Below are 20207 nucleotides of genomic sequence, written 5' to 3'. Positions count from 1 at the left end.
TCCCGCCGCACGGCCCGGAGCAGCCCGATCTCCTGCGACCTCGGGAGCGAGCCGAGCGGGCGCGAGCCTGGAGACTCCCGGGATGGGGCGGGAGAGCGCCTAGACTGGCGCCCCGCCCCCCGCCCGCGGGGTGCCAGAGGCCTCTCAGGCCCTGGGCGGGCGGCAGGGCAGCGCACCGCAGGGTTTGGCTGGCCAGGCGGCGGCGGCGGCGGCGGCGGCGGCGGCGGCGGCGGCGGCGGCGGCGGCGGCAGGTGGAGCGCGGCGGGCCGGCGGCAGCGGGCGGGGCGGGGGGGGCGGGGTGCCGGCGGCTTGTGAGCCTCACAGGGCTCTGGGGGCGCGCGTCACAGAGCTCTGGGGGCGCGCGTCACAGGGCTCTGGGCGCGCGCCTGACAGGGGCCTGGGGGCCCGCGTCACAGTGGCCGGGGCGGCCCGGCGCGCCTTCTTAGGGGCGCCCGGCGGCGGCCCCGACGTCTACGGCCATACCACCCTGAACGCGCCCGATCTCGTCTGATCTCGGAAGCTAAGCAGGGTCGGGCCTGGTTAGTACTTGGATGGGAGACCGCCTGGGAATACCGGGTGCTGTAGGCTTTTTGCCTCCCGCCGTCTCCCTCTCCTTTTGCCACCGCCCCCAGCGCGGCTCCCTCGGCACACCGGCCGCCCCTCCGGCCTCCGCGCCCGCCCCCACACCCACCGCTGCCCAGCTGCTGCCCGTGTGCGCGACAGCCGCCCAGGCGCGGGCAGGCTGTCGAAGCCCAGCCCTTCAACCTCGCGGCCCCCCCCACCGGGACCCCGGGCCCACTGGGGCCCGGCGTGACCCCGACTCCGCGCTCGTGGGCTCCCTGTGTCCTCGGCCTCTTCCCAGCCGCTAGGGGCCCGACAGACCCGAGCAGTTCACTCGGCCGCCCCAACCAGTTGGTAGCGTCATCGCGGTCTCGTGGGAGAGAATGGATTCCGTTCCCCCGTAGGGGGAGGGGGGGGCCAACGGATCAGAAAGCTACAAGCAGCAAATACTTCTTCCGGAGCTGAGGCACCACAGGAACCTGGTGAAGGTTTTCAGAAGACCGTCTGCAAAAGGACAGGGGAAAATGGGTTAGGGGAGCATTTCAGGCAGTTCATCCAAAACGCCACGGCTTCTGGATTTTCTGATGTTTGTGGTGTGTCTCAATCAAGTTAGTGCGTTGTTCTCACTTGTGATCTCACTCAAAATAAACGTTCGTTTCCGCCCCTGTGTCTCGACGTGTCACTTTTCATTTATTTATCTTTGTTTGTTTGTTTTTCTCAAAGAAGTCCCCTTCCCCAGTTTGATAACTTTCCGGCCCCACGTGACCGGCATCCTTTTTCTTTTTCTTCCTGGCCCTGCCTTTACTTGAAATATTGACGTTTGGCTCCTGGTGGATATCTCGCAGTCACTTTGGTTTCTAAAACATCGAAGGAAAATACCGTGAATCTGGCTGGCTGAGATGTTCCGTGTCCCCTCGCTCAGGCGCCTCGCTCTCTTCCCCCTGGTCCTGGCCCTGTCTGTCAGAGGTAGTGGAAGAGTCCCCTGAGACAACATTGCCCGAGCGGCACCGGACTCCTGAGACCGAGGCTGCGCGTCCTAGGGCCCCAGGAGTGATTGCCTGCCCCAGGGCCACTGCCTCCTTGCCTGAGGCCCAGCTCAAGCACGACCACCCTGCCGTGGGCAAGCTGCCTCTTCTGCAGAGGCTCTCTGTGTCTGTGTGTCTGTGCCGGTGGGGGTCTGTCTAGGTCGGTGTCTTGGATCCTCTCAGTGGCTCTGTCTCTCCGCTCCCTCGCGCAGGAGCTCTCCTGCGTGCCCACGGGGGGGACGAGCGTGGGCGGGGTCTCAGTCTCGGTGGGGGGCGTGGGGGTAACGGTGCCCCGCCCCCCGCCCCGACGCGAACCGAGGGAGGGCGGCGGGGTTCCGCCGATGCCCTCTGGTCGCCAGGGTGGCTCGGGGTGGTTTGGGGCCCCTCGGGGCCGGCCCGGAGCAGCGGCGGCCAGGCCCCGGGCTGGGAGGCTCCTCGGGCCGGAGGGGGCTCAGAGGAGCGCGGGCCGGGGGGCCCTGACGCCGCGACGCCTCCCGCCGCAGGGCCCGGAGCAGCCCGATCTCCTGCGACCTCGGGAGCGAGCCGAGCGGGCGCGAGCCTGGAGACTCCCGGGATGGGGCGGGAGAGCGCCTAGACTGGCGCCCCGCCCCCCGCCCGCGGGGTGCCAGAGGCCTCTCAGGCCCTGGGCGGGCGGCAGGGCAGCGCACCGCAGGGTTTGGCTGGCCAGGCGGCGGCGGCGGCGGCGGCGGCGGCGGCGGCGGCGGCGGCGGCAGGTGGAGCGCGGCGGGCCGGCGGCAGCGGGCGGGGCGGGGGGGGCGGGGCGCCGGCGGCTTGTGAGCCTCACAGGGCTCTGGGGGCGCGCGTCACAGGGCTCTGGGGGCGCGCGTCACAGGGCTCTGGGCGCGCGCCTGACAGGGGCCTGGGGGCCCGCGTCACAGGGGCCGGGGCGGCCCGGCGCGCCTTCTTAGGGGCGCCCGGCGGCGGCCCCGACGTCTACGGCCATACCACCCTGAACGCGCCCGATCTCGTCTGATCTCGGAAGCTAAGCAGGGTCGGGCCTGGTTAGTACTTGGATGGGAGACCGCCTGGGAATACCGGGTGCTGTAGGCTTTTTGCCTCCCGCCGTCTCCCTCTCCTTTTGCCACCGCCCCCAGCGCGGCTCCCTCGGCACACCGGCCGCCCCTCCGGCCTCCGCGCCCGCCCCCACCCCCACCGCTGCCCAGCTGCTGCCCGTGTGCGCGACAGCCGCCCAGGCGCGGGCAGGCTGTCGAAGCCCAGCCCTTCAACCTCGCGGCCCCCCCCACCGGGACCCCGGGCCCACTGGGGCCCGGCGTGACCCCGACTCCGCGCTCATGGGCTCCCTGTGTCCTCGGCCTCTTCCCAGCCGCTAGGGGCCCGACAGACCCGAGCAGTTCACTCGGCCGCCCCAACCAGTTGGTAGCGTCATCGCGGTCGCGTCGGAGAGAATGGATTCCGTTCCCCCGTAGGGGGAGGGGGGGGCCAACGGATCAGAAAGCTACAAGCAGCAAATACTTCTTCCGGAGCTGAGGCACCACAGGAACCTGGTGAAGGTTTTCAGAAGACCGTCTGCAAAAGGACAGGGGAAAATGGGTTAGGGGAGCATTTCAGGCAGTTCATCCAAAACGCCACGGCTTCTGGATTTTCTGATGTTTGTGGTGTGTCTCAATCAAGTTAGTGCGTTGTTCTCACTTGTGATCTCACTCAAAATAAACGTTCGTTTCCGCCCCTGTGTCTCGACGTGTCACTTTTCATTTATTTATCTTTGTTTGTTTGTTTTTCTCAAAGAAGTCCCCTTCCCCAGTTTGATAACTTTCCGGCCCCACGTGACCGGCATCCTTTTTCTTTTTCTTCCTGGCCCTGCCTTTACTTGAAATATTGACGTTTGGCTCCTGGTGGATATCTCGCAGTCACTTTGGTTTCTAAAACATCGAAGGAAAATACCGTGAATCTGGCTGGCTGAGATGTTCCGTGTCCCCTCGCTCAGGCGCCTCGCTCTCTTCCCCCTGGTCCTGGCCCTGTCTGTCAGAGGTAGTGGAAGAGTCCCCTGAGACAACATTGCCCGAGCGGCACCGGACTCCTGAGACCGAGGCTGCGCGTCCTAGGGCCCCAGGAGTGATTGCCTGCCCCAGGGCCACTGCCTCCTTGCCTGAGGCCCAGCTCAAGCACGACCACCCTGCCGTGGGCAAGCTGCCTCTTCTGCAGAGGCTCTCTGTGTCTGTGTGTCTGTGCCGGTGGGGGTCTGTCTAGGTCGGTGTCTTGGATCCTCTCAGTGGCTCTGTCTCTCCGCTCCCTCGCACAGGAGCTCTCCTGCGTCCCCACGGGGGGGACGAGCGTGGGCGGGGTCTCAGTCTCGGTGGGGGGCGTGGGGGTAACGGTGCCCCGCCCCCCGCCCCGACGCGAACCGAGGGAGGGCGGCGGGGTTCCGCCGATGCCCTCTGGTCGCCAGGGTGGCTCGGGGTGGTTTGGGGCCCCTCGGGGCCGGCCCGGAGCAGCGGCGGCCAGGCCCCGGGCTGGGAGGCTCCTCGGGCCGGAGGGGGCTCAGAGGAGCGCGGGCCGGGGGGCCCTGACGCCGCGACGCCTCCCGCCGCACGGCCCGGAGCAGCCCGATCTCCTGCGACCTCGGGAGCGAGCCGAGCGGGCGCGAGCCTGGAGACTCCCGGGATGGGGCGGGAGAGCGCCTAGACTGGCGCCCCGCCCCCCGCCCGCGGGGTGCCAGAGGCCTCTCAGGCCCTGGGCGGGCGGCAGGGCAGCGCACCGCAGGGTTTGGCTGGCCAGGCGGCGGCGGCGGCGGCGGCGGCGGCGGCAGGTGGAGCGCGGCGGGCCGGCGGCAGCGGGCGGGGCGGGGGGGGGGCGGGGCGCCGGCGGCTTGTGAGCCTCACAGGGCTCTGGGGGCGCGCGTCACAGAGCTCTGGGGGCGCGCGTCACAGGGCTCTGGGCGCGCGCCTGACAGGGGCCTGGGGGCCCGCGTCACAGGGGCCGGGGCGGCCCGGCGCGCCTTCTTAGGGGCGCCCGGCGGCGGCCCCAACGTCTACGGCCATACCACCCTGAACGCGCCCGATCTCGTCTGATCTCGGAAGCTAAGCAGGGTCGGGCCTGGTTAGTACTTGGATGGGAGACCGCCTGGGAATACCGGGTGCTGTAGGCTTTTTGCCTCCCGCCGTCTCCCTCTCCTTTTGCCACCGCCCCCAGCGCGGCTCCCTCGGCACACCGGCCGCCCCTCCGGCCTCCGCGCCCGCCCCCACCCCCACCGCTGCCCAGCTGCTGCCCGTGTGCGCGACAGCCGCCCAGGCGCGGGCAGGCTGTCGAAGCCCAGCCCTTCAACCTCGCGGCCCCCCCCCACCGGGACCCCGGGCCCACTGGGGCCCGGCGTGACCCCGACTCCGCGCTCGTGGGCTCCCTGTGTCCTCGGCCTCTTCCCAGCCGCTAGGGGCCCGACAGACCCGAGCAGTTCACTCGGCCGCCCCAACCAGTTGGTAGCGTCATCGCGGTCTCGTGGGAGAGAATGGATTCCGTTCCCCCGTGGGGGGGGGGGGGTGGAGCCCAACGGATCAGAAAGCTACAAGCACCAAATACTTCTTCCGGAGCTGAGGCACCACAGGAACCTGGTGAAGGTTTTCAGAAGACCGTCTGCAAAAGGACAGGGGAAAATGGGTTAGGGGAGCATTTCAGGCAGTTCATCCAAAACGCCACGGCTTCTGGATTTTCTGATGTTTGTGGTGTGTCTCAATCAAGTTAGTGCGTTGTTCTCACTTGTGATCTCACTCAAAATAAACGTTCGTTTCCGCCCCTGTGTCTCGACGTGTCACTTTTCATTTATTTATCTTTGTTTGTTTGTTTTTCTCAAAGAAGTCCCCTTCCCCAGTTTGATAACTTTCCGGCCCCACGTGACCGGCATCCTTTTTCTTTTTCTTCCTGGCCCTGCCTTTACTTGAAATATTGACGTTTGGCTCCTGGTGGATATCTCGCAGTCACTTTGGTTTCTAAAACATCGAAGGAAAATACCGTGAATCTGGCTGGCTGAGATGTTCCGTGTCCCCTCGCTCAGGCGCCTCGCTCTCTTCCCCCTGGTCCTGGCCCTGTCTGTCAGAGGTAGTGGAAGAGTCCCCTGAGACAACATTGCCCGAGCGGCACCGGACTCCTGAGACCGAGGCTGCGCGTCCTAGGGCCCCAGGAGTGATTGCCTGCCCCAGGGCCACTGCCTCCTTGCCTGAGGCCCAGCTCAAGCACGACCACCCTGCCGTGGGCAAGCTGCCTCTTCTGCAGAGGCTCTCTGTGTCTGTGTGTCTGTGCCGGTGGGGGTCTGTCTAGGTCGGTGTCTTGGATCCTCTCAGTGGCTCTGTCTCTCCGCTCCCTCGCACAGGAGCTCTCCTGCGTCCCCACGGGGGGGGGACGAGCGTGGGCGGGGTCTCAGTCTCGGTGGGGGGCGTGGGGGTAACGGTGCCCCGCCCCCCGCCCCGACGCGAACCGAGGGAGGGCGGCGGGGTTCCGCCGATGCCCTCTGGTCGCCAGGGTGGCTCGGGGTGGTTTGGGGCCCCTCGGGGCCGGCCCGGAGCAGCGGCGGCCAGGCCCCGGGCTGGGAGGCTCCTCGGGCCGGAGGGGGCTCAGAGGAGCGCGGGCCGGGGGGCCCTGACGCCGCGACGCCTCCCGCCGCACGGCCCGGAGCAGCCCGATCTCCTGCGACCTCGGGAGCGAGCCGAGCGGGCGCGAGCCTGGAGACTCCCGGGATGGGGCGGGAGAGCGCCTAGACTGGCGCCCCGCCCCCCGCCCGCGGGGTGCCAGAGGCCTCTCAGGCCCTGGGCGGGCGGCAGGGCAGCGCACCGCAGGGTTTGGCTGGCCAGGCGGCGGCGGCGGCGGCGGCGGCGGCGGCGGCGGCGGCGGCGGCGGCAGGTGGAGCGCGGCGGGCCGGCGGCAGCGGGCGGGGCGGGGGGGGGCGGGGCGCCGGCGGCTTGTGAGCCTCACAGGGCTCTGGGGGCGCGCGTCACAGAGCTCTGGGGGCGCGCGTCACAGGGCTCTGGGCGCGCGCCTGACAGGGGCCTGGGGGCCCGCGTCACAGGGGCCGGGGCGGCCCGGCGCGCCTTCTTAGGGGCGCCCGGCGGCGGCCCCGACGTCTACGGCCATACCACCCTGAACGCGCCCAATCTCGTCTGATCTCGGAAGCTAAGCAGGGTCGGGCCTGGTTAGTACTTGGATGGGAGACCGCCTGGGAATACCGGGTGCTGTAGGCTTTTTGCCTCCCGCCGTCTCCCTCTCCTTTTGCCACCGCCCCCAGCGCGGCTCCCTCGGCACACCGGCCGCCCCTCCGGCCTCCGCGCCCGCCCCCACCCCCACCGCTGCCCAGCTGCTGCCCGTGTGCGCGACAGCCGCCCAGGCGCGGGCAGGCTGTCGAAGCCCAGCCCTTCAACCTCGCGGCCCCCCCCACCGGGACCCCGGGCCCACTGGGGCCCGGCGTGACCCCGACTCCGCGCTCGTGGGCTCCCTGTGTCCTCGGCCTCTTCCCAGCCGCTAGGGGCCCGACAGACCCGAGCAGTTCACTCGGCCGCCCCAACCAGTTGGTAGCGTCATCGCGGTCGCGTCGGAGAGAATGGATTCCGTTCCCCCGTAGGGGGAGGGGGGGGCCAACGGATCAGAAAGCTACAAGCAGCAAATACTTCTTCCGGAGCTGAGGCACCACAGGAACCTGGTGAAGGTTTTCAGAAGACCGTCTGCAAAAGGACAGGGGAAAATGGGTTAGGGGAGCATTTCAGGCAGTTCATCCAAAACGCCACGGCTTCTGGATTTTCTGATGTTTGTGGTGTGTCTCAATCAAGTTAGTGCGTTGTTCTCACTTGTGATCTCACTCAAAATAAACGTTCGTTTCCGCCCCTGTGTCTCGACGTGTCACTTTTCATTTATTTATCTTTGTTTGTTTTTCTCAAAGAAGTCCCCTTCCCCAGTTTGATAACTTTCCGGCCCCACGTGACCGGCATCCTTTTTCTTTTTCTTCCTGGCCCTGCCTTTACTTGAAATATTGACGTTTGGCTCCTGGTGGATATCTCGCAGTCACTTTGGTTTCTAAAACATCGAAGGAAAATACCGTGAATCTGGCTGGCTGAGATGTTCCGTGTCCCCTCGCTCAGGCGCCTCGCTCTCTTCCCCCTGGTCCTGGCCCTGTCTGTCAGAGGTAGTGGAAGAGTCCCCTGAGACAACATTGCCCGAGCGGCACCGGACTCCTGAGACCGAGGCTGCGCGTCCTAGGGCCCCAGGAGTGATTGCCTGCCCCAGGGCCACTGCCTCCTTGCCTGAGGCCCAGCTCAAGCACGACCACCCTGCCGTGGGCAAGCTGCCTCTTCTGCAGAGGCTCTCTGTGTCTGTGTGTCTGTGCCGGTGGGGGTCTGTCTAGGTCGGTGTCTTGGATCCTCTCAGTGGCTCTGTCTCTCCGCTCCCTCGCGCAGGAGCTCTCCTGCGTCCCCACGGGGGGGACGAGCGTGGGCGGGGTCTCAGTCTCGGTGGGGGGCGTGGGGGTAACGGTGCCCCGCCCCGACGCGAACCGAGGGAGGGCGGCGGGGTTCCGCCGATGCCCTCTGGTCGCCAGGGTGGCTCGGGGTGGTTTGGGGCCCCTCGGGGCCGGCCCGGAGCAGCGGCGGCCAGGCCCCGGGCTGGGAGGCTCCTCGGGCCGGAGGGGGCTCAGAGGAGCGCGGGCCGGGGGGCCCTGACGCCGCGACGCCTCCCGCCGCACGGCCCGGAGCAGCCCGATCTCCTGCGACCTCGGGAGCGAGCCGAGCGGGCGCGAGCCTGGAGACTCCCGGGATGGGGCGGGAGAGCGCCTAGACTGGCGCCCCGCCCCCCGCCCGCGGGGTGCCAGAGGCCTCTCAGGCCCTGGGCGGGCGGCAGGGCAGCGCACCGCAGGGTTTGGCTGGCCAGGCGGCGGCGGCGGCGGCGGCGGCGGCGGCGGCGGCGGCGGCGGCAGGTGGAGCGCGGCGGGCCGGCGGCAGCGGGCGGGGCGGGGGGGGGCGGGGCGCCGGCGGCTTGTGAGCCTCACAGGGCTCTGGGGGCGCGCGTCACAGAGCTCTGGGGGCGCGCGTCACAGGGCTCTGGGCGCGCGCCTGACAGGGGCCTGGGGGCCCGCGTCACAGGGGCCGGGGCGGCCCGGCGCGCCTTCTTAGGGGCGCCCGGCGGCGGCCCCGACGTCTACGGCCATACCACCCTGAACGCGCCCGATCTCGTCTGATCTCGGAAGCTAAGCAGGGTCGGGCCTGGTTAGTACTTGGATGGGAGACCGCCTGGGAATACCGGGTGCTGTAGGCTTTTTGCCTCCCGCCGTCTCCCTCTCCTTTTGCCACCGCCCCCAGCGCGGCTCCCTCGGCACACCGGCCGCCCCTCCGGCCTCCGCGCCCGCCCCCACCCCCACCGCTGCCCAGCTGCTGCCCGTGTGCGCGACAGCCGCCCAGGCGCGGGCAGGCTGTCGAAGCCCAGCCCTTCAACCTCGCGGCCCCCCCCACCGGGACCCCGGGCCCACTGGGGCCCGGCGTGACCCCGACTCCGCGCTCGTGGGCTCCCTGTGTCCTCGGCCTCTTCCCAGCCGCTAGGGGCCCGACAGACCCGAGCAGTTCACTCGGCCGCCCCAACCAGTTGGTAGCGTCATCGCGGTCGCGTCGGAGAGAATGGATTCCGTTCCCCCGTAGGGGGAGGGGGGGGCCAACGGATCAGAAAGCTACAAGCAGCAAATACTTCTTCCGGAGCTGAGGCACCACAGGAACCTGGTGAAGGTTTTCAGAAGACCGTCTGCAAAAGGACAGGGGAAAATGGGTTAGGGGAGCATTTCAGGCAGTTCATCCAAAACGCCACGGCTTCTGGATTTTCTGATGTTTGTGGTGTGTCTCAATCAAGTTAGTGCGTTGTTCTCACTTGTGATCTCACTCAAAATAAACGTTCGTTTCCGCCCCTGTGTCTCGACGTGTCACTTTTCATTTATTTATCTTTGTTTGTTTGTTTTTCTCAAAGAAGTCCCCTTCCCCAGTTTGATAACTTTCCGGCCCCACGTGACCGGCATCCTTTTTCTTTTTCTTCCTGGCCCTGCCTTTACTTGAAATATTGACGTTTGGCTCCTGGTGGATATCTCGCAGTCACTTTGGTTTCTAAAACATCGAAGGAAAATACCGTGAATCTGGCTGGCTGAGATGTTCCGTGTCCCCTCGCTCAGGCGCCTCGCTCTCTTCCCCCTGGTCCTGGCCCTGTCTGTCAGAGGTAGTGGAAGAGTCCCCTGAGACAACATTGCCCGAGCGGCACCGGACTCCTGAGACCGAGGCTGCGCGTCCTAGGGCCCCAGGAGTGATTGCCTGCCCCAGGGCCACTGCCTCCTTGCCTGAGGCCCAGCTCAAGCACGACCACCCTGCCGTGGGCAAGCTGCCTCTTCTGCAGAGGCTCTCTGTGTCTGTGTGTCTGTGCCGGTGGGGGTCTGTCTAGGTCGGTGTCTTGGATCCTCTCAGTGGCTCTGTCTCTCCGCTCCCTCGCGCAGGAGCTCTCCTGCGTCCCCACGGGGGGGACGAGCGTGGGCGGGGTCTCAGTCTCGGTGGGGGGCGTGGGGGTAACGGTGCCCCGCCCCCCGCCCCGACGCGAACCGAGGGAGGGCGGCGGGGTTCCGCCGATGCCCTCTGGTCGCCAGGGTGGCTCGGGGTGGTTTGGGGCCCCTCGGGGCCGGCCCGGAGCAGCGGCGGCCAGGCCCCGGGCTGGGAGGCTCCTCGGGCCGGAGGGGGCTCAGAGGAGCGCGGGCCGGGGGGCCCTGACGCCGCGACGCCTCCCGCCGCAGGGCCCGGAGCAGCCCGATCTCCTGCGACCTCGGGAGCGAGCCGAGCGGGCGCGAGCCTGGAGACTCCCGGGATGGGGCGGGAGAGCGCCTAGACTGGCGCCCCGCCCCCCGCCCGCGGGGTGCCAGAGGCCTCTCAGGCCCTGGGCGGGCGGCAGGGCAGCGCACCGCAGGGTTTGGCTGGCCAGGCGGCGGCGGCGGCGGCGGCGGCGGCGGCGGCGGCGGCGGCGGCAGGTGGAGCGCGGCGGGCCGGCGGCAGCGGGCGGGGCGGGGGGGGGGGGGGCGGGGCGCCGGCGGCTTGTGAGCCTCACAGGGCTCTGGGGGCGCGCGTCACAGAGCTCTGGGGGCGCGCGTCACAGGGCTCTGGGCGCGCGCCTGACAGGGGCCTGGGGGCCCGCGTCACAGGGGCCGGGGCGGCCCGGCGCGCCTTCTTAGGGGCGCCCGGCGGCGGCCCCCACGTCTACGGCCATACCACCCTGAACGCGCCCGATCTCGTCTGATCTCGGAAGCTAAGCAGGGTCGGGCCTGGTTAGTACTTGGATGGGAGACCGCCTGGGAATACCGGGTGCTGTAGGCTTTTTGCCTCCCGCCGTCTCCCTCTCCTTTTGCCACCGCCCCCAGCGCGGCTCCCTCGGCACACCGGCCGCCCCTCCGGCCTCCGCGCCCGCCCCCACCCCCACCGCTGCCCAGCTGCTGCCCGTGTGCGCGACAGCCGCCCAGGCGCGGGCAGGCTGTCGAAGCCCAGCCCTTCAACCTCGCGGCCCCCCCCCACCGGGACCCCGGGCCCACTGGGGCCCGGCGTGACCCCGACTCCGCGCTCGTGGGCTCCCTGTGTCCTCGGCCTCTTCCCAGCCGCTAGGGGCCCGACAGACCCGAGCAGTTCACTCGGCCGCCCCAACCAGTTGGTAGCGTCATCGCGGTCGCGTCGGAGAGAATGGATTCCGTTCCCCCGTAGGGGGAGGGGGGGGCCAACGGATCAGAAAGCTACAAGCAGCAAATACTTCTTCCGGAGCTGAGGCACCACAGGAACCTGGTGAAGGTTTTCAGAAGACCGTCTGCAAAAGGACAGGGGAAAATGGGTTAGGGGAGCATTTCAGGCAGTTCATCCAAAACGCCACGGCTTCTGGATTTTCTGATGTTTGTGGTGTGTCTCAATCAAGTTAGTGCGTTGTTCTCACTTGTGATCTCACTCAAAATAAACGTTCGTTTCCGCCCCTGTGTCTCGACGTGTCACTTTTCATTTATTTATCTTTGTTTGTTTGTTTTTCTCAAAGAAGTCCCCTTCCCCAGTTTGATAACTTTCCGGCCCCACGTGACCGGCATCCTTTTTCTTTTTCTTCCTGGCCCTGCCTTTACTTGAAATATTGACGTTTGGCTCCTGGTGGATATCTCGCAGTCACTTTGGTTTCTAAAACATCGAAGGAAAATACCGTGAATCTGGCTGGCTGAGATGTTCCGTGTCCCCTCGCTCAGGCGCCTCGCTCTCTTCCCCCTGGTCCTGGCCCTGTCTGTCAGAGGTAGTGGAAGAGTCCCCTGAGACAACATTGCCCGAGCGGCACCGGACTCCTGAGACCGAGGCTGCGCGTCCTAGGGCCCCAGGAGTGATTGCCTGCCCCAGGGCCACTGCCTCCTTGCCTGAGGCCCAGCTCAAGCACGACCACCCTGCCGTGGGCAAGCTGCCTCTTCTGCAGAGGCTCTCTGTGTCTGTGTGTCTGTGCCGGTGGGGGTCTGTCTAGGTCGGTGTCTTGGATCCTCTCAGTGGCTCTGTCTCTCCGCTCCCTCGCGCAGGAGCTCTCCTGCGTCCCCACGGGGGGGACGAGCGTGGGCGGGGTCTCAGTCTCGGTGGGGGGCGTGGGGGTAACGGTGCCCCGCCCCCCGCCCCGACGCGAACCGAGGGAGGGCGGCGGGGTTCCGCCGATGCCCTCTGGTCGCCAGGGTGGCTCGGGGTGGTTTGGGGCCCCTCGGGGCCGGCCCGGAGCAGCGGCGGCCAGGCCCCGGGCTGGGAGGCTCCTCGGGCCGGAGGGGGCTCAGAGGAGCGCGGGCCGGGGGGCCCTGACGCCGCGACGCCTCCCGCCGCACGGCCCGGAGCAGCCCGATCTCCTGCGACCTCGGGAGCGAGCCGAGCGGGCGCGAGCCTGGAGACTCCCGGGATGGGGCGGGAGAGCGCCTAGACTGGCGCCCCGCCCCCCGCCCGCGGGGTGCCAGAGGCCTCTCAGGCCCTGGGCGGGCGGCAGGGCAGCGCACCGCAGGGTTTGGCTGGCCAGGCGGCGGCGGCGGCGGCGGCGGCGGCAGGTGGAGCGCGGCGGGCCGGCGGCAGCGGGCGGGGCGGGGGGGGGCGGGGCGCCGGCGGCTTGTGAGCCTCACAGGGCTCTGGGGGCGCGCGTCACAGAGCTCTGGGGGCGCGCGTCACAGGGCTCTGGGCGCGCGCCTGACAGGGGCCTGGGGGCCCGCGTCACAGGGGCCGGGGCGGCCCGGCGCGCCTTCTTAGGGGCGCCCGGCGGCGGCCCCGACGTCTACGGCCATACCACCCTGAACGCGCCCGATCTCGTCTGATCTCGGAAGCTAAGCAGGGTCGGGCCTGGTTAGTACTTGGATGGGAGACCGCCTGGGAATACCGGGTGCTGTAGGCTTTTTGCCTCCCGCCGTCTCCCTCTCCTTTTGCCACCGCCCCCAGCGCGGCTCCCTCGGCACACCGGCCGCCCCTCCGGCCTCCGCGCCCGCCCCCACCCCCACCGCTGCCCAGCTGCTGCCCGTGTGCGCGACAGCCGCCCAGGCGCGGGCAGGCTGTCGAAGCCCAGCCCTTCAACCTCGCGGCCCCCCCCCACCGGGACCCCGGGCCCACTGGGGCCCGGCGTGACCCCGACTCCGCGCTCGTGGGCTCCCTGTGTCCTCGGCCTCTTCCCAGCCGCTAGGGGCCCGACAGACCCGAGCAGTTCACTCGGCCGCCGCAACCAGTTGGTAGCGTCATCGCGGTCGCGTCGGAGAGAATGGATTCCGTTCCCCCGTAGGGGGAGGGGGGGGCCAACGGATCAGAAAGCTACAAGCAGCAAATACTTCTTCCGGAGCTGAGGCACCACAGGAACCTGGTGAAGGTTTTCAGAAGACCGTCTGCAAAAGGACAGGGGAAAATGGGTTAGGGGAGCATTTCAGGCAGTTCATCCAAAACGCCACGGCTTCTGGATTTTCTGATGTTTGTGGTGTGTCTCAATCAAGTTAGTGCGTTGTTCTCACTTGTGATCTCACTCAAAATAAACGTTCGTTTCCGCCCCTGTGTCTCGACGTGTCACTTTTCATTTATTTATCTTTGTTTGTTTGTTTTTCTCAAAGAAGTCCCCTTCCCCAGTTTGATAACTTTCCGGCCCCACGTGACCGGCATCCTTTTTCTTTTTCTTCCTGGCCCTGCCTTTACTTGAAATATTGACGTTTGGCTCCTGGTGGATATCTCGCAGTCACTTTGGTTTCTAAAACATCGAAGGAAAATACCGTGAATCTGGCTGGCTGAGATGTTCCGTGTCCCCTCGCTCAGGCGCCTCGCTCTCTTCCCCCTGGTCCTGGCCCTGTCTGTCAGAGGTAGTGGAAGAGTCCCCTGAGACAACATTGCCCGAGCGGCACCGGACTCCTGAGACCGAGGCTGCGCGTCCTAGGGCCCCAGGAGTGATTGCCTGCCCCAGGGCCACTGCCTCCTTGCCTGAGGCCCAGCTCAAGCACGACCACCCTGCCGTGGGCAAGCTGCCTCTTCTGCAGAGGCTCTCTGTGTCTGTGTGTCTGTGCCGGTGGGGGTCTGTCTAGGTCGGTGTCTTGGATCCTCTCAGTGGCTCTGTCTCTCCGCTCCCTCGCACAGGAGCTCTCCTGCGTCCCCACGGGGGGGACGAGCGTGGGCGGGGTCTCAGTCTCGGTGGGGGGCGTGGGGGTAACGGTGCCCCGCCCCCCGCCCCGACGCGAACCGAGGGAGGGCGGCGGGGTTCCGCCGATGCCCTCTGGTCGCCAGGGTGGCTCGGGGTGGTTTGGGGCCCCTCGGGGCCGGCCCGGAGCAGCGGCGGCCAGGCCCCGGGCTGGGAGGCTCCTCGGGCCGGAGGGGGCTCAGAGGAGCGCGGGCCGGGGGGCCCTGACGCCGCGACGCCTCCCGCCGCAGGGCCCGGAGCAGCCCGATCTCCTGCGACCTCGGGAGCGACCCGAGCGGGCGCGAGCCTGGAGACTCCCGGGATGGGGCGGGAGAGCGCCTAGACTGGCGCCCCGCCCCCCGCCCGCGGGGTGCCAGAGGCCTCTCAGGCCCTGGGCGGGCGGCAGGGCAGCGCACCGCAGGGTTTGGCTGGCCAGGCGGCGGCGGCGGCGGCGGCGGCGGCGGCGGCGGCGGCGGCAGGTGGAGCGCGGCGGGCCGGCGGCAGCGGGCGGGGCGGGGGGGGGGCGGGGCGCCGGCGGCTTGTGAGCCTCACAGGGCTCTGGGGGCGCGCGTCACAGAGCTCTGGGGGCGCGCGTCACAGGGCTCTGGGCGCGCGCCTGACAGGGGCCTGGGGGCCCGCGTCACAGGGGCCGGGGCGGCCCGGCGCGCCTTCTTAGGGGCGCCCGGCGGCGGCCCCGACGTCTACGGCCATACCACCCTGAACGCGCCCGATCTCGTCTGATCTCGGAAGCTAAGCAGGGTCTGGCCTGGTTAGTACTTGGATGGGAGACCGCCTGGGAATACCGGGTGCTGTAGGCTTTTTGCCTCCCGCCGTCTCCCTCTCCTTTTGCCACCGCCCCCAGCGCGGCTCCCTCGGCACACCGGCCGCCCCTCCGGCCTCCGCGCCCGCCCCCACCCCCACCGCTGCCCAGCTGCTGCCCGTGTGCGCGACAGCCGCCCAGGCGCGGGCAGGCTGTCGAAGCCCAGCCCTTCAACCTCGCGGCCCCCCCCACCGGGACCCCGGGCCCACTGGGGCCCGGCGTGACCCCGACTCCGCGCTCGTGGGCTCCCTGTGTCCTCGGCCTCTTCCCAGCCGCTAGGGGCCCGACAGACCCGAGCAGTTCACTCGGCCGCCCCAACCAGTTGGTAGCGTCATCGCGGTCGCGTCGGAGAGAATGGATTCCGTTCCCCCGTAGGGGGAGGGGGGGGCCAACGGATCAGAAAGCTACAAGCAGCAAATACTTCTTCCGGAGCTGAGGCACCACAGGAACCTGGTGAAGGTTTTCAGAAGACCGTCTGCAAAAGGACAGGGGAAAATGGGTTAGGGGAGCATTTCAGGCAGTTCATCCAAAACGCCACGGCTTCTGGATTTTCTGATGTTTGTGGTGTGTCTCAATCAAGTTAGTGCGTTGTTCTCACTTGTGATCTCACTCAAAATAAACGTTCGTTTCCGCCCCTGTGTCTCGACGTGTCACTTTTCATTTATTTATCTTTGTTTGTTTTTCTCAAAGAAGTCCCCTTCCCCAGTTTGATAACTTTCCGGCCCCACGTGACCGGCATCCTTTTTCTTTTTCTTCCTGGCCCTGCCTTTACTTGAAATATTGACGTTTGGCTCCTGGTGGATATCTCGCAGTCACTTTGGTTTCTAAAACATCGAAGGAAAATACCGTGAATCTGGCTGGCTGAGATGTTCCGTGTCCCCTCGCTCAGGCGCCTCGCTCTCTTCCCCCTGGTCCTGGCCCTGTCTGTCAGAGGTAGTGGAAGAGTCCCCTGAGACAACATTGCCCGAGCGGCACCGGACTCCTGAGACCGAGGCTGCGCGTCCTAGGGCCCCAGGAGTGATTGCCTGCCCCAGGGCCACTGCCTCCTTGCCTGAGGCCCAGCTCAAGCACGACCACCCTGCCGTGGGCAAGCTGCCTCTTCTGCAGAGGCTCTCTGTGTCTGTGTGTCTGTGCCGGTGGGGGTCTGTCTAGGTCGGTGTCTTGGATCCTCTCAGTGGCTCTGTCTCTCCGCTCCCTCGCACAGGAGCTCTCCTGCGTCCCCACGGGGGGGACGAGCGTGGGCGGGGTCTCAGTCTCGGTGGGGGGCGTGGGGGTAACGGTGCCCCGCCCCCCGCCCCGACGCGAACCGAGGGAGGGCGGCGGGGTTCCGCCGATGCCCTCTGGTCGCCAGGGTGGCTCGGGGTGGTTTGGGGCCCCTCGGGGCCGGCCCGGAGCAGCGGCGGCCAGGCCCCGGGCTGGGAGGCTCCTCGGGCCGGAGGGGGCTCAGAGGAGCGCGGGCCGGGGGGCCCTGACGCCGCGACGCCTCCCGCCGCAGGGCCCGGAGCAGCCCGATCTCCTGCGACCTCGGGAGCGAGCCGAGCGGGCGCGAGCCTGGAGACTCCCGGGATGGGGCGGGAGAGCGCCTAGACTGGCGCCCCGCCCCCCGCCCGCGGGGTGCCAGAGGCCTCTCAGGCCCTGGGCGGGCGGCAGGGCAGCGCACCGCAGGGTTTGGCTGGCCAGGCGGCGGCGGCGGCGGCGGCGGCGGCGGCGGCGGCGGCGGCAGGTGGAGCGCGGCGGGCCGGCGGCAGCGGGCGGGGCGGGGGGGGGCGGGGCGCCGGCGGCTTGTGAGCCTCACAGGGCTCTGGGGGCGCGCGTCACAGAGCTCTGGGGGCGCGCGTCACAGGGCTCTGGGCGCGCGCCTGACAGGGGCCTGGGGGCCCGCGTCACAGGGGCCGGGGCGGCCCGGCGCGCCTTCTTAGGGGCGCCCGGCGGCGGCCCCGACGTCTACGGCCATACCACCCTGAACGCGCCCGATCTCGTCTGATCTCGGAAGCTAAGCAGGGTCGGGCCTGGTTAGTACTTGGATGGGAGACCGCCTGGGAATACCGGGTGCTGTAGGCTTTTTGCCTCCCGCCGTCTCCCTCTCCTTTTGCCACCGCCCCCAGCGCGGCTCCCTCGGCACACCGGCCGCCCCTCCGGCCTCCGCGCCCGCCCCCACCCCCACCGCTGCCCAGCTGCTGCCCGTGTGCGCGACAGCCGCCCAGGCGCGGGCAGGCTGTCGAAGCCCAGCCCTTCAACCTCGCGGCCCCCCCCACCGGGACCCCGGGCCCACTGGGGCCCGGCGTGACCCCGACTCCGCGCTCGTGGGCTCCCTGTGTCCTCGGCCTCTTCCCAGCCGCTAGGGGCCCGACAGACCCGAGCAGTTCACTCGGCCGCCCCAACCAGTTGGTAGCGTCATCGCGGTCGCGTCGGAGAGAATGGATTCCGTTCCCCCGTAGGGGGAGGGGGGGGCCAACGGATCAGAAAGCTACAAGCAGCAAATACTTCTTCCGGAGCTGAGGCACCACAGGAACCTGGTGAAGGTTTTCAGAAGACCGTCTGCAAAAGGACAGGGGAAAATGGGTTAGGGGAGCATTTCAGGCAGTTCATCCAAAACGCCACGGCTTCTGGATTTTCTGATGTTTGTGGTGTGTCTCAATCAAGTTAGTGCGTTGTTCTCACTTGTGATCTCACTCAAAATAAACGTTCGTTTCCGCCCCTGTGTCTCGACGTGTCACTTTTCATTTATTTATCTTTGTTTGTTTGTTTTTCTCAAAGAAGTCCCCTTCCCCAGTTTGATAACTTTCCGGCCCCACGTGACCGGCATCCTTTTTCTTTTTCTTCCTGGCCCTGCCTTTACTTGAAATATTGACGTTTGGCTCCTGGTGGATATCTCGCAGTCACTTTGGTTTCTAAAACATCGAAGGAAAATACCGTGAATCTGGCTGGCTGAGATGTTCCGTGTCCCCTCGCTCAGGCGCCTCGCTCTCTTCCCCCTGGTCCTGGCCCTGTCTGTCAGAGGTAGTGGAAGAGTCCCCTGAGACAACATTGCCCGAGCGGCACCGGACTCCTGAGACCGAGGCTGCGCGTCCTAGGGCCCCAGGAGTGATTGCCTGCCCCAGGGCCACTGCCTCCTTGCCTGAGGCCCAGCTCAAGCACGACCACCCTGCCGTGGGCAAGCTGCCTCTTCTGCAGAGGCTCTCTGTGTCTGTGTGTCTGTGCCGGTGGGGGTCTGTCTAGGTCGGTGTCTTGGATCCTCTCAGTGGCTCTGTCTCTCCGCTCCCTCGCGCAGGAGCTCTCCTGCGTCCCCACGGGGGGGACGAGCGTGGGCGGGGTCTCAGTCTCGGTGGGGGGCGTGGGGGTAACGGTGCCCCGCCCCCCGCCCCGACGCGAACCGAGGGAGGGCGGCGGGGTTCCGCCGATGCCCTCTGGTCGCCAGGGTGGCTCGGGGTGGTTTGGGGCCCCTCGGGGCCGGCCCGGAGCAGCGGCGGCCAGGCCCCGGGCTGGGAGGCTCCTCGGGCCGGAGGGGGCTCAGAGGAGCGCGGGCCGGGGGGCCCTGACGCCGCGACGCCTCCCGCCGCACGGCCCGGAGCAGCCCGATCTCCTGCGACCTCGGGAGCGAGCCGAGCGGGCGCGAGCCTGGAGACTCCCGGGATGGGGCGGGAGAGCGCCTAGACTGGCGCCCCGCCCCCCGCCCGCGGGGTGCCAGAGGCCTCTCAGGCCCTGGGCGGGCGGCAGGGCAGCGCACCGCAGGGTTTGGCTGGCCAGGCGGCGGCGGCAGCGGGCGGGGCGGGGGGGGGGGGGGGGGGCGGGGCGCCGGCGGCTTGTGAGCCTCACAGGGCTCTGGGGGCGCGCGTCACAGAGCTCTGGGGGCGCGCGTCACAGGGCTCTGGGCGCGCGCCTGACAGGGGCCTGGGGGCCCGCGTCACAGGGGCCGGGGCGGCCCGGCGCGCCTTCTTAGGGGCGCCCGGCGGCGGCCCCGACGTCTACGGCCATACCACCCTGAACGCGCCCAATCTCGTCTGATCTCGGAAGCTAAGCAGGGTCGGGCCTGGTTAGTACTTGGATGGGAGACCGCCTGGGAATACCGGGTGCTGTAGGCTTTTTGCCTCCCGCCGTCTCCCTCTCCTTTTGCCACCGCCCCCAGCGCGGCTCCCTCGGCACACCGGCCGCCCCTCCGGCCTCCGCGCCCGCCCCCACCCCCACCGCTGCCCAGCTGCTGCCCGTGTGCGCGACAGCCGCCCAGGCGCGGGCAGGCTGTCGAAGCCCAGCCCTTCAACCTCGCGGCCCCCCCCACCGGGACCCCGGGCCCACTGGGGCCCGGCGTGACCCCGACTCCGCGCTCGTGGGCTCCCTGTGTCCTCGGCCTCTTCCCAGCCGCTAGGGGCCCGACAGACCCGAGCAGTTCACTCGGCCGCCCCAACCAGTTGGTAGCGTCATCGCGGTCGCGTCGGAGAGAATGGATTCCGTTCCCCCGTAGGGGGAGGGGGGGGCCAACGGATCAGAAAGCTACAAGCAGCAAATACTTCTTCCGGAGCTGAGGCACCACAGGAACCTGGTGAAGGTTTTCAGAAGACCGTCTGCAAAAGGACAGGGGAAAATGGGTTAGGGGAGCATTTCAGGCAGTTCATCCAAAACGCCACGGCTTCTGGATTTTCTGATGTTTGTGGTGTGTCTCAATCAAGTTAGTGCGTTGTTCTCACTTGTGATCTCACTCAAAATAAACGTTCGTTTCCGCCCCTGTGTCTCGACGTGTCACTTTTCATTTATTTATCTTTGTTTGTTTTTCTCAAAGAAGTCCCCTTCCCCAGTTTGATAACTTTCCGGCCCCACGTGACCGGCATCCTTTTTCTTTTTCTTCCTGGCCCTGCCTTTACTTGAAATATTGACGTTTGGCTCCTGGTGGATATCTCGCAGTCACTTTGGTTTCTAAAACATCGAAGGAAAATACCGTGAATCTGGCTGGCTGAGATGTTCCGTGTCCCCTCGCTCAGGCGCCTCGCTCTCTTCCCCCTGGTCCTGGCCCTGTCTGTCAGAGGTAGTGGAAGAGTCCCCTGAGACAACATTGCCCGAGCGGCACCGGACTCCTGAGACCGAGGCTGCGCGTCCTAGGGCCCCAGGAGTGATTGCCTGCCCCAGGGCCACTGCCTCCTTGCCTGAGGCCCAGCTCAAGCACG

General features: G+C 67.9%; 10 non-coding genes across 10 annotated transcripts; all 10 read left to right on the top strand.

Annotated features, from left to right (window-relative positions):
* Window positions 1-469: 469 nt before the first annotated feature.
* Window positions 470-588, top strand: LOC131407802 (5S ribosomal RNA). Its single transcript, XR_009220665.1, has one exon. It is a non-coding gene; the product is annotated as a 5S ribosomal RNA (ribosomal RNA).
* A 1950-nt stretch (window positions 589-2538) lies between these two features.
* On the top strand, window positions 2539-2657 carry LOC131407801 (5S ribosomal RNA). Its single transcript, XR_009220664.1, has one exon. It is a non-coding gene; the product is annotated as a 5S ribosomal RNA (ribosomal RNA).
* A 1937-nt stretch (window positions 2658-4594) lies between these two features.
* On the top strand, window positions 4595-4713 carry LOC131407800 (5S ribosomal RNA). Its single transcript, XR_009220663.1, has one exon. It is a non-coding gene; the product is annotated as a 5S ribosomal RNA (ribosomal RNA).
* A 1961-nt stretch (window positions 4714-6674) lies between these two features.
* Window positions 6675-6793, top strand: LOC131407708 (5S ribosomal RNA). The gene has a single exon (XR_009220581.1). It is a non-coding gene; the product is annotated as a 5S ribosomal RNA (ribosomal RNA).
* A 1940-nt stretch (window positions 6794-8733) lies between these two features.
* LOC131407798 (5S ribosomal RNA) lies at window positions 8734-8852 on the top strand. Its single transcript, XR_009220661.1, has one exon. It is a non-coding gene; the product is annotated as a 5S ribosomal RNA (ribosomal RNA).
* Window positions 8853-10808: 1956 nt separating this feature from the next.
* On the top strand, window positions 10809-10927 carry LOC131407797 (5S ribosomal RNA). Its single transcript, XR_009220660.1, has one exon. It is a non-coding gene; the product is annotated as a 5S ribosomal RNA (ribosomal RNA).
* Window positions 10928-12861: 1934 nt separating this feature from the next.
* LOC131407796 (5S ribosomal RNA) lies at window positions 12862-12980 on the top strand. The gene has a single exon (XR_009220659.1). It is a non-coding gene; the product is annotated as a 5S ribosomal RNA (ribosomal RNA).
* A 1950-nt stretch (window positions 12981-14930) lies between these two features.
* LOC131407718 (5S ribosomal RNA) lies at window positions 14931-15049 on the top strand. The gene has a single exon (XR_009220590.1). It is a non-coding gene; the product is annotated as a 5S ribosomal RNA (ribosomal RNA).
* A 1944-nt stretch (window positions 15050-16993) lies between these two features.
* On the top strand, window positions 16994-17112 carry LOC131407795 (5S ribosomal RNA). The gene has a single exon (XR_009220658.1). It is a non-coding gene; the product is annotated as a 5S ribosomal RNA (ribosomal RNA).
* Window positions 17113-19014: 1902 nt separating this feature from the next.
* On the top strand, window positions 19015-19133 carry LOC131407707 (5S ribosomal RNA). Its single transcript, XR_009220580.1, has one exon. It is a non-coding gene; the product is annotated as a 5S ribosomal RNA (ribosomal RNA).
* The last annotated feature ends 1074 nt before the right edge of the window (window positions 19134-20207 follow it).

The sequence above is a fragment of the Diceros bicornis genome, chromosome 6, assembly GCF_020826845.1.
Source record: "Diceros bicornis minor isolate mBicDic1 chromosome 6, mDicBic1.mat.cur, whole genome shotgun sequence".
In the NCBI taxonomy this organism is placed as follows: Eukaryota; Metazoa; Chordata; class Mammalia; order Perissodactyla; family Rhinocerotidae; genus Diceros; species Diceros bicornis.
Note: the sequence above shows the minus strand (reverse complement) of the source record. Positions and strands in the feature narration are given on the sequence as shown.